The sequence below is a fragment of the Calliopsis andreniformis genome, unplaced genomic scaffold (genome assembly GCF_051401765.1).
Source record: "Calliopsis andreniformis isolate RMS-2024a unplaced genomic scaffold, iyCalAndr_principal scaffold0341, whole genome shotgun sequence".
In the NCBI taxonomy this organism is placed as follows: Eukaryota; Metazoa; Arthropoda; class Insecta; order Hymenoptera; family Andrenidae; genus Calliopsis; species Calliopsis andreniformis.
Genome location: NW_027480750.1, coordinates 229,730 through 241,820, shown reverse-complemented (window position 1 = coordinate 241,820; position 12,091 = coordinate 229,730).

The following is a 12,091-nucleotide window of genomic DNA, read 5'->3' as shown; positions in this document are numbered from 1 at the left end:
CGTTGAGGCACTCTAAAACTATTAGGCTGTTTTGCTCTCTGATGCCCGTGGACCGAGAGAACGTAGAATAACGGAGCGATCGTGTCGCTCCGGAGCCCGAGCGAAAAAATTCTAAGTCCCCGTTCGTGTCGCTCCGGAGCCCGAGCGAAAAAATTCTAAGTCCCCGTTCGTGTCGCTCCGGAACCGAATGTCGACGGAACGAAATGACAACGGTAGATCCTTATTCCTGGTGCTCGTGGCTCTCTAAAACCATACACTTGTTCTCCTCTGTCTCTTACCTGTGTCGAGATAATCGAGAATCATGGAGCGTTCGTGTCGCTCCGGAACCGAAAGTCGTCGGTTCGAAACGAGAACGTTAGATCCATATTCCTGATCGTTGAGGCACTCTAAAACTATTAGGCTGTTTTGCTCTCTGATGCCCGTGGACCGAGAGAACGTAGAATAACGGAGCGATCGTGTCGCTCCGGAGCCCGAGCGAAAAAATTCTAAGTCCCCGTTCGTGTCGCTACGGAGCCCGAGCGAAAAAATTCTAAGTCCCCGTTCGTGTCGCTCCGGAACCGAATGTCGACGGAACGAAATGACAACGGTAGATCCTTATTCCTGGTGCTCGTGGCTCTCTAAAACCATACACTTGTTCTCCTCTGTCTCTTACCTGTGTCGAGATAATCGAGAATCATGGAGCGTTCGTGTCGCTCCGGAACCGAAAGTCGTCGGTTCGAAACGAGAACGTTAGATCCATATTCCTGATCGTTGAGGCACTCTAAAACTATTAGGCTGTTTTGCTCTCTGATGCCCGTGGACCGAGAGAACGTAGAATAACGGAGCGATCGTGTCGCTCCGGAGCCCGAGCGAAAAAATTCTAAGTCCCCGTTCGTGTCGCTCCGGAGCCCGAGCGAAAAAATTCTAAGTCCCCGTTCGTGTCGCTCCGGAACCGAATGTCGACGGAACGAAATGACAACGGTAGATCCTTATTCCTGGTGCTCGTGGCTCTCTAAAACCATACACTTGTTCTCCTCTGTCTCTTACCTGTGTCGAGATAATCGAGAATCATGGAGCGTTCGTGTCGCTCCGGAACCGAAAGTCGTCGGTTCGAAACGAGAACGTTAGATCCATATTCCTGATCGTTGAGGCACTCTAAAACTATTAGGCTGTTTTGCTCTCTGATGCCCGTGGACCGAGAGAACGTAGAATAACGGAGCGATCGTGTCGCTCCGGAGCCCGAGCGAAAAAATTCTAAGTCCCCGTTCGTGTCGCTCCGGAGCCCGAGCGAAAAAATTCTAAGTCCCCGTTCGTGTCGCTCCGGAACCGAATGTCGACGGAACGAAATGACAACGGTAGATCCTTATTCCTGGTGCTCGTGGCTCTCTAAAACCATACACTTGTTCTCCTCTGTCTCTTACCTGTGTCGAGATAATCGAGAATCATGGAGCGTTCGTGTCGCTCCGGAACCGAAAGTCGTCGGTTCGAAACGAGAACGTTAGATCCATATTCCTGATCGTTGAGGCACTCTAAAACTATTAGGCTGTTTTGCTCTCTGATGCCCGTGGACCGAGAGAACGTAGAATAACGGAGCGATCGTGTCGCTCCGGAGCCCGAGCGAAAAAATTCTAAGTCCCCGTTCGTGTCGCTCCGGAGCCCGAGCGAAAAAATTCTAAGTCCCCGTTCGTGTCGCTCCGGAACCGAATGTCGACGGAACGAAATGACAACGGTAGATCCTTATTCCTGGTGCTCGTGGCTCTCTAAAACCATACACTTGTTCTCCTCTGTCTCTTACCTGTGTCGAGATAATCGAGAATCATGGAGCGTTCGTGTCGCTCCGGAACCGAAAGTCGTCGGTTCGAAACGAGAACGTTAGATCCATATTCCTGATCGTTGAGGCACTCTAAAACTATTAGGCTGTTTTGCTCTCTGATGCCCGTGGACCGAGAGAACGTAGAATAACGGAGCGATCGTGTCGCTCCGGAGCCCGAGCGAAAAAATTCTAAGTCCCCGTTCGTGTCGCTCCGGAGCCCGAGCGAAAAAATTCTAAGTCCCCGTTCGTGTCGCTCCGGAACCGAATGTCGACGGAACGAAATGACAACGGTAGATCCTTATTCCTGGTGCTCGTGGCTCTCTAAAACCATACACTTGTTCTCCTCTGTCTCTTACCTGTGTCGAGATAATCGAGAATCATGGAGCGTTCGTGTCGCTCCGGAACCGAAAGTCGTCGGTTCGAAACGAGAACGTTAGATCCATATTCCTGATCGTTGAGGCACTCTAAAACTATTAGGCTGTTTTGCTCTCTGATGCCCGTGGACCGAGAGAACGTAGAATAACGGAGCGATCGTGTCGCTCCGGAGCCCGAGCGAAAAAATTCTAAGTCCCCGTTCGTGTCGCTCCGGAGCCCGAGCGAAAAAATTCTAAGTCCCCGTTCGTGTCGCTCCGGAACCGAATGTCGACGGAACGAAATGACAACGGTAGATCCTTATTCCTGGTGCTCGTGGCTCTCTAAAACCATACACTTGTTCTCCTCTGTCTCTTACCTGTGTCGAGATAATCGAGAATCATGGAGCGTTCGTGTCGCTCCGGAACCGAAAGTCGTCGGTTCGAAACGAGAACGTTAGATCCATATTCCTGATCGTTGAGGCACTCTAAAACTATTAGGCTGTTTTGCTCTCTGATGCCCGTGGACCGAGAGAACGTAGAATAACGGAGCGATCGTGTCGCTCCGGAGCCCGAGCGAAAAAATTCTAAGTCCCCGTTCGTGTCGCTCCGGAGCCCGAGCGAAAAAATTCTAAGTCCCCGTTCGTGTCGCTCCGGAACCGAATGTCGACGGAACGAAATGACAACGGTAGATCCTTATTCCTGGTGCTCGTGGCTCTCTAAAACCATACACTTGTTCTCCTCTGTCTCTTACCTGTGTCGAGATAATCGAGAATCATGGAGCGTTCGTGTCGCTCCGGAACCGAAAGTCGTCGGTTCGAAACGAGAACGTTAGATCCATATTCCTGATCGTTGAGGCACTCTAAAACTATTAGGCTGTTTTGCTCTCTGATGCCCGTGGACCGAGAGAACGTAGAATAACGGAGCGATCGTGTCGCTCCGGAGCCCGAGCGAAAAAATTCTAAGTCCCCGTTCGTGTCGCTCCGGAGCCCGAGCGAAAAAATTCTAAGTCCCCGTTCGTGTCGCTCCGGAACCGAATGTCGACGGAACGAAATGACAACGGTAGATCCTTATTCCTGGTGCTCGTGGCTCTCTAAAACCATACACTTGTTCTCCTCTGTCTCTTACCTGTGTCGAGATAATCGAGAATCATGGAGCGTTCGTGTCGCTCCGGAACCGAAAGTCGTCGGTTCGAAACGAGAACGTTAGATCCATATTCCTGATCGTTGAGGCACTCTAAAACTATTAGGCTGTTTTGCTCTCTGATGCCCGTGGACCGAGAGAACGTAGAATAACGGAGCGATCGTGTCGCTCCGGAGCCCGAGCGAAAAAAATTCTAGGAAGTCCCCGTTCGTGTCGCTCCGGAACCGAATGTCGACGGAACGAAATGACAACGGTAGATCCTTATTCCTGGTGCTCGTGCTCTCTAAAACCATACACTTGTTCTCCTCTGTCTCTTACCTGTGTCGAGATAATCGAGAATCAATGGAGCGTTCGTGTCGCTCCGGAACCGAAAGTCGTCGGTTCGAAACGAGAACGTTAGATCCATATTCCTGATCGTTGAGGCACTCTAAAACTATTAGGCTGTTTTGCTCTCTGATGCCCGTGGACCGAGAGAACGTAGAATAACGGAGCGATCGTGTCGCTCCGGAGCCCGAGCGAAAAAATTCTAGTCCCCGTTCGTGTCGCTCCGGAGCCCGAGCGAAAAAATTCTAAGTCCCCGTTCGTGTCGCTCCGGAACCGAATGTCGACGGAACGAAATGACAACGGTAGATCCTTATTCCTGGTGCTCGTGGCTCTCTAAAACCATACACTTGTTCTCCTCTGTCCTCTTACCTGTGTCGAGATAATCGAGAATCATGGAGCGTTCGTGTCGCTCCGGAACCGAAAGTCGTCGGTTCGAAACGAGAACGTTAGATCCATATTCCTGATCGTTGAGGCACTCTAAAACTATTAGGCTGTTTTGCTCTCTGATGCCCGTGGACCGAGAGAACGTAGAATAACGGAGCGATCGTGTCGCTCCGGAGCCCGAGCGAAAAAATTCTAAGTCCCCGTTCGTGTCGCTCCGGAGCCCGAGCGAAAAAATTCTAAGTCCCCGTTCGTGTCGCTCCGGAACCGAATGTCGACGGAACGAAATGACAACGGTAGATCCTTATTCCTGGTGCTCGTGGCTCTCTAAAACCATACACTTGTTCTCCTCTGTCTCTTACCTGTGTCGAGATAATCGAGAATCATGGAGCGTTCGTGTCGCTCCGGAACCGAAAGTCGTCGGTTCGAAACGAGAACGTTAGATCCATATTCCTGATCGTTGAGGCACTCTAAAACTATTAGGCTGTTTTGCTCTCTGATGCCCGTGGACCGAGAGAACGTAGAATAACGGAGCGATCGTGTCGCTCCCGGAGCCCGAGCGAAAAAATTCTAAGTCCCCGTTCGTGTCGCTCCGGAGCCCGAGCGAAAAAATTCTAAGTCCCCGTTCGTGTCGCTCCGGAACCGAATGTCGACGGAACGAAATGACAACGGTTAGATCCTTATTCCTGGTGCTCGTGGCTCTCTAAAACCATACACTTGTTCTCCTCTGTCTCTTACCTGTGTCGAGATAATCGAGAATCATGGAGCGTTCGTGTCGCTCCGGAACCGAAAGTCGTCGGTTCGAAACGAGAACGTTAGATCCATATTCCTGATCGTTGAGGCACTCTAAAACTATTAGGCTGTTTTGCTCTCTGATGCCCGTGGACCGAGAGAACGTAGAATAACGGAGCGATCGTGTCGCTCCGGAGCCCGAGCGAAAAAATTCTAAGTCCCCGTTCGTGTCGCTCCGGAGCCCGAGCGAAAAAATTCTAAGTCCCCGTTCGTGTCGCTCCGGAACCGAATGTCGACGGAACGAAATGACAACGGTAGATCCTTATTCTGGTGCTCGTGGCTCTCTAAAACCATACACTTGTTCTCCTCTGTCTCTTACCTGTGTCGAGATAATCGAGAATCATGGAGCGTTCGTGTCGCTCCGGAACCGAAAGTCGTCGGTTCGAAACGAGAACGATAGATCCATATTCCTGATCGTTGAGGCACTCTAAAACTATTAGGCTGTTTTGCTCTCTGATGCCCGTGGACCGAGAGAACGTAGAATAACGGAGCGATCGTGTCGCTCCGGAGCCCGAGCGAAAAAATTCTAAGTCCCCGTTCGTGTCGCTCCGGAGCCCGAGCGAAAAAATTCTAAGTCCCCGTTCGTGTCGCTCCGGAACCGAATGTCGACGGAACGAAATGACAACGGTAGATCCTTATTCCTGGTGCTCGTGGCTCTCTAAAACCATACACTTGTTCTCCTCTGTCTCTTACCTGTGTCGAGATAATCGAGAATCATGGAGCGTTCGTGTCGCTCCGGAACCGAAAGTCGTCGGTTCGAAACGAGAACGATAGATCCATATTCCTGATCGTTGAGGCACTCTAAAACTATTAGGCTGTTTTGCTCTCTGATGCCCGTGGACCGAGAGAACGTAGAATAACGGAGCGATCGTGTCGCTCCGGAGCCCGAGCGAAAAAATTCAAGTCCCCGTTCGTGTCGCTCCGGAGCCCGAGCGAAAAAATTCTAAGTCCCCGTTCGTGTCGCTCCGGAACGAATGTCGACGGAACGAAATGACAACGGTAGATCCTTATTCCTGGTGCTCGTGGCTCTCTAAAACCATACACTTGTTCTCCTCTGTCTCTTACCTGTGTCGAGATAATCGAGAATCATGGAGCGTTCGTGTCGCTCCGGAACCGAAAGTCGTCGGTTCGAAACGAGAACGATAGATCCATATTCCTGATCGTTGAGGCACTCTAAAACTATTAGGCTGTTTTGCTCTCTGATGCCCGTGGACCGAGAGAACGAGGAATAACGGAGCGATCGTGTCGCTCCGGAGCCCGAGCGAAAAATTCTAAGTCCCCGTTCGTGTCGCTCCGGAGCCCGAGCGAAAAAATTCTAAGTCCCCGTTCGTGTCGCTCCGGAACCGAATGTCGACGGAACGAAATGACAACGGTAGATCCTTATTCTGGTGCTCGTGGCTCTCTAAAACCATACACTTGTTCTCCTCTGTCTCTTACCTGTGTCGAGATAATCGAGAATCATGGAGCGTTCGTGTCGCTCCGGAACCGAAAGTCGTCGTTTCGAACGAGAACGTTAGATCCATATTCCTGATCGTTGAGGCACTCTAAAACTATAGGCTGTTTTGCTCTCTGATGCCGTGGACCGAGAGAACGTAGAATAACGGAGCGATCGTGTCGCTCCGGAGCCCGAGCGAAAAAATTCTAAGTCCCCGTTCGTGTCGCTCCGGAGCCCGAGCGAAAAAATTCTAAGTCCCCGTTCGTGTCGCTCCGGAACCGAATGTCGACGGAACGAAATGACAACGGTAGATCCTTATTCCTGGTGCTCGTGGCTCTCTAAAACCATACACTTGTTCTCCTCTGTCTCTTACCTGTGTCGAGATAATCGAGAATCATGGAGCGTTCGTGTCGCTCCGGAACCGAAAGTCGTCGGTTCGAAACGAGAACGATAGATCCATATTCTGATCGTTGAGGCACTCTAAAACTATTAGGCTGTTTTGCTCTCTGATGCCCGTGGACCGAGAGAACGTAGAATAACGGAGCGATCGTGTCGCTCCGGAGCCCGAGCGAAAAAATTCTAAGTCCCCGTTCGTGTCGCTCCGGAGCCCGAGCGAAAAAATTCTAAGTCCCCGTTCGTGTCGCTCCGGAACCGAATGTCGACGGAACGAAATGACAACGGTAGATCCTTATTCCTGGTGCTCGTGGCTCTCTAAAACCATACACTTGTTCTCCTCTGTCTCTTACCTGTGTCGAGATAATCGAGAATCATGGAGCGTTCGTGTCGCTCCGGAACCGAAAGTCGTCGGTTCGAAACGAGAACGATAGATCCATATTCCTGATCGTTGAGGCACTCTAAAACTATTAGGCTGTTTTGCTCTCTGATGCCCGTGGACCGAGAGAACGTAGAATAACGGAGCGATCGTGTCGCTCCGGAGCCCGAGCGAAAAAATTCTAAGTCCCCGTTCGTGTCGCTCCGGAGCCCGAGCGAAAAAATTCTAAGTCCCCGTTCGTGTCGCTCCGGAACCGAATGTCGACGGAACGAAATGACAACGGTAGATCCTTATTCCTGGTGCTCGTGGCTCTCTAAAACCATACACTTGTTCTCCTCTGTCTCTTACCTGTGTCGAGATAATCGAGAATCATGGAGCGTTCGTGTCGCTCCGGAACCGAAAGTCGTCGGTTCGAAACGAGAACGATAGATCCATATTCCTGATCGTTGAGGCACTCTAAAACTATTAGGCTGTTTTGCTCTCTGATGCCCGTGGACCGAGAGAACGTAGAATAACGGAGCGATCGTGTCGCTCCGGAGCCCGAGCGAAAAATTCTAAGTCCCCGTTCGTGTCGCTCCGGAGCCCGAGCGAAAAAATTCTAAGTCCCCGTTCGTGTCGCTCCGGAACCGAATGTCGACGGAACGAAATGACAACGGTAGATCCTTATTCCTGGTGCTCGTGGCTCTCTAAAACCATACACTTGTTCTCCTCTGTCTCTTACCTGTGTCGAGATAATCGAGAATCATGGAGCGTTCGTGTCGCTCCGGAACCGAAAGTCGTCGGTTCGAAACGAGAACGATAGATCCATATTCCTGATCGTTGAGGCACTCTAAAACTATTAGGCTGTTTTGCTCTCTGATGCCCGTGGACCGAGAGAACGTAGAATAACGGAGCGATCGTGTCGCTCCGGAGCCCGAGCGAAAAAATTCTAAGTCCCCGTTCGTGTCGCTCCGGAGCCCGAGCGAAAAAATTCTAAGTCCCCGTTCGTGTCGCTCCGGAACCGAATGTCGACGGAACGAAATGACAACGGTAGATCCTTATTCCTGGTGCTCGTGGCTCTCTAAAACCATACACCTTGTTCTCCTCTGTCTCTTACTGTGTCGAGATAATCGAGAATCATGGAGCGTTCGTGTCGCTCCGAACCGAAAGTCGTCGGTTCGAAACGAGAACGATAGATCCATATTCCTGATCGTTGAGGCACTCTAAAACTATTAGGCTGTTTTGCTCTCTGATGCCCGTGGACCGAGAGAACGTAGAATAACGGAGCGATCGTGTCGCTCCGGAGCCCGAGCGAAAAAATTCTAAGTCCCCGTTCGTGTCGCTCCGGAGCCCGAGCGAAAAAATTCTAAGTCCCCGTTCGTGTCGCTCCGGAACCGAATGTCGACGGAACGAAATGACAACGGTAGATCCTTATTCCTGGTGCTCGTGGCTCTCTAAAACCATACACTTGTTCTCCTCTGTCTCTTACCTGTGTCGAGATAATCGAGAATCATGGAGCGTTCGTGTCGCTCCGGAACCGAAAGTCGTCGGTTCGAAACGAGAACGATAGATCCATATTCCTGATCGTTGAGGCACTCTAAAACTATTAGGCTGTTTTGCTCTCTGATGCCCGTGGACCGAGAGAACGTAGAATAACGGAGCGATCGTGTCGCTCCGGAGCCCGAGCGAAAAAATTCTAAGTCCCCGGTTCGTGTCGCTCCGGAGCCCGAGCGAAAAAATTCTAAGTCCCCGTTCGTGTCGCTCCGGAACCGAATGTCGACGGAACGAAATGGCAACGGTAGATCCTTATTCCTGGTGCTCGTGGCTCTCTAAAACCATACACTTGTTCTCCTCTGTCTCTTACCTGTGTCGAGATAATCGAGAATCATGGAGCGTTCGTGTCGCTCCGGAACCGAAAGTCGTCGGTTCGAAACGAGAACGATAGATCCATATTCCTGATCGTTGAGGCACTCTAAAACTATTAGGCTGTTTTGCTCTCTGATGCCCGTGGACCGAGAGAACGTAGAATAACGGAGCGATCGTGTCGCTCCGGAGCCCGAGCGAAAAAATTCTAAGTCCCCGTTCGTGTCGCTCCGGAGCCCGAGCGAAAAAATTCTAAGTCCCCGTTCGTGTCGCTCCGGAACCGAATGTCGACGGAACGAAATGACAACGGTAGATCCTTATTCCTGGTGCTCGTGGCTCTCTAAAACATACACTTGTTCTCCTCTGTCTCTTACCTGTGTCGAGATAATCGAGAATCATGGAGCGTTCGTGTCGCTCCGGAACCGAAAGTCGTCGGTTCGAAACGAAGAACGTTAGATCCATATTCCTGATCGTTGAGGCACTCTAAAACTATTAGGCTGTTTTGCTCTCTGATGCCCGTGGACCGAGAGAACGTAGAATAACGGAGCGATCGTGTCGCTCCGGAGCCCGAGCGAAAAAATTCTAAGTCCCCGTTCGTGTCGCTCCGGAGCCCGAGCGAAAAATTCTAAGTCCCCGTTCGTGTCGCTCCGGAACCGAATGTCGACGGAACGAAATGACAACGGTAGATCCTTATTCCTGGTGCTCGTGGCTCTCTAAAACCATACACTTGTTCTCCTCTGTCTCTTACCTGTGTCGAGATAATCGAGAATCATGGAGCGTCGTGTCGCTCCGGAACCGAAAGTCGTCGGTTCGAAACGAGAACGTTAGATCCATATTCCTGATCGTTGAGGCACTCTAAAACTATTAGGCTGTTTTGCTCTCTGATGCCCGTGGACCGAGAGAACGTAGAATAACGGAGCGATCGTGTCGCTCCGGAGCCCGAGCGAAAAAATTCTAAGTCCCCGTTCGTGTCGCTCCGGAGCCCGAGCGAAAAAATTCTAAAGTCCACAACGGTAGATCCTTATTCCTGGTGCTCGTGGCTCTCTAAAACCATACACTTGTTCTCCTCTGTCTCTTACCTGTGTCGAGATAATCGAGAATCATGGAGCGTTCGTGTCGCTCCGGAACCGAAAGTCGTCGGTTCGAAACGAGAACGTTAGATCCATATTCCTGATCGTTGAGGCACTCTAAAACTATTAGGCTGTTTTGCTCTCTGATGCCCGTGGACCGAGAGAACGTAGAATAACGGAGCGATCGTGTCGCTCCGGAGCCCGAGCGAAAAAATTCTAAGTCCCCGTTCGTGTCGCTCCGGAGCCCGAGCGAAAAAATTCTAAGTCCCCGTTCGTGTCGCTCCGGAACCGAATGTCGACGGAACGAAATGACAACGGTAGATCCTTATTCCTGGTGCTCGTGGCTCTCTAAAACCATACACTTGTTCTCCTCTGTCTCTTACCTGTGTCGAGATAATCGAGAATCATGGAGCGTTCGTGTCGCTCCGGAACCGAAAGTCGTCGGTTCGAAACGAGAACGTTAGATCCATATTCCTGATCGTTGAGGCACTCTAAAACTATTAGGCTGTTTTGCTCTCTGATGCCCGTGGACCGAGAGAACGTAGAATAACGGAGCGATCGTGTCGCTCCGGAGCCCGAGCGAAAAAATTCTAAGTCCCCGTTCGTGTCGCTCCGGAGCCCGAGCGAAAAAATTCTAAGTCCCCGTTCGTGTCGCTCCGGAACCGAATGTCGACGGAACGAAATGACAACGGTAGATCCTTATTCCTGGTGCTCGTGGCTCTCTAAAACCATACACTTGTTCTCCTCTGTCTCTTACCTGTGTCGAGATAATCGAGAATCATGGAGCGTTCGTGTCGCTCCGGAACCGAAAGTCGTCGGTTCGAAACGAGAACGTTAGATCCATATTCCTGATGGTTGAGGCACTCTAAAACTATTAGGCTGTTTTGCTCTCTGATGCCCGTGGACCGAGAGAACGTAGAATAACGGAGCGATCGTGTCGCTCCGGAGCCCGAGCGAAAAAATTCTAAGTCCCCGTTCGTGTCGCTCCGGAGCCCGAGCGAAAAAATTCTAAGTCCCCGTTCGTGTCGCTCCGGAACCGAATGTCGACGGAACGAAATGACAACGGTAGATTCTTATTCCTGGTGCTCGTGGCTCTCTAAAACCATACACTTGTTCTCCTCTGTCTCTTACCTGTGTCGAGATAATCGAGAATCATGGAGCGTTCGTGTCGCTCCGGAACCGAAAGTCGTCGGTTCGAAACGAGAACGTTAGATCCATATTCCTGATCGTTGAGGCACTCTAAAACTATTAGGCTGTTTTGCTCTCTGATGCCCGTGGACCGAGAGAACGTAGAATAACGGAGCGATCGTGTCGCTCCGGAGCCCGAGCGAAAAAATTCTAAGTCCCGGTTCGTGTCGCTCCGGAGCCCGAGCGAAAAAATTCTAAGTCCCCGTTCGTGTCGCTCCGGAACCGAATGTCGACGGAACGAAATGACAACGGTAGATCCTTATTCCTGGTGCTCGTGGCTCTCTAAAACCATACACTTGTTCTCCTCTGTCTCTTACCTGTGTCGAGATAATCGAGAATCATGGAGCGTTCGTGTCGCTCCGGAACCGAAAGTCGTCGGTTCGAAACGAGAACGTTAGATCCATATTCCTGATCGTTGAGGCACTCTAAAACTATTAGGCTGTTTTGCTCTCTGATGCCCGTGGACCGAGAGAACGTAGAATAACGGAGCGATCGTGTCGCTCCGGAGCCCGAGCGAAAAAATTCTAAGTCCCCGTTCGTGTCGCTCCGGAGCCCGAGCGAAAAAATTCTAAGTCCCCGTTCGTGTCGCTCCGGAACCGAATGTCGACGGAACGAAATGACAACGGTAGATCCTTATTCCTGGTGCTCGTGGCTCTCTAAAACCATACACTTGTTCTCCTCTGTCTCTTACCTGTGTCGAGATAATCGAGAATCATGGAGCGTTCGTGTCGCTCCGGAACCGAAAGTCGTCGGTTCGAAACGAGAACGTTAGATCCATATTCCTGATCGTTGAGGCACTCTAAAACTATTAGGCTGTTTTGCTCTCTGATGCCCGTGGACCGAGAGAACGTAGAATAACGGAGCGATCGTGTCGCTCCGGAGCCCGAGCGAAAAAATTCTAAGTCCCCGTTCGTGTCGCTCCGGAGCCCGAGCGAAAAAATTCTAAGTCCCCGTTCGTGTCGCTCCGGAGCCCGAGCGAAAAAATTCTAAGTCCCCGTTCGT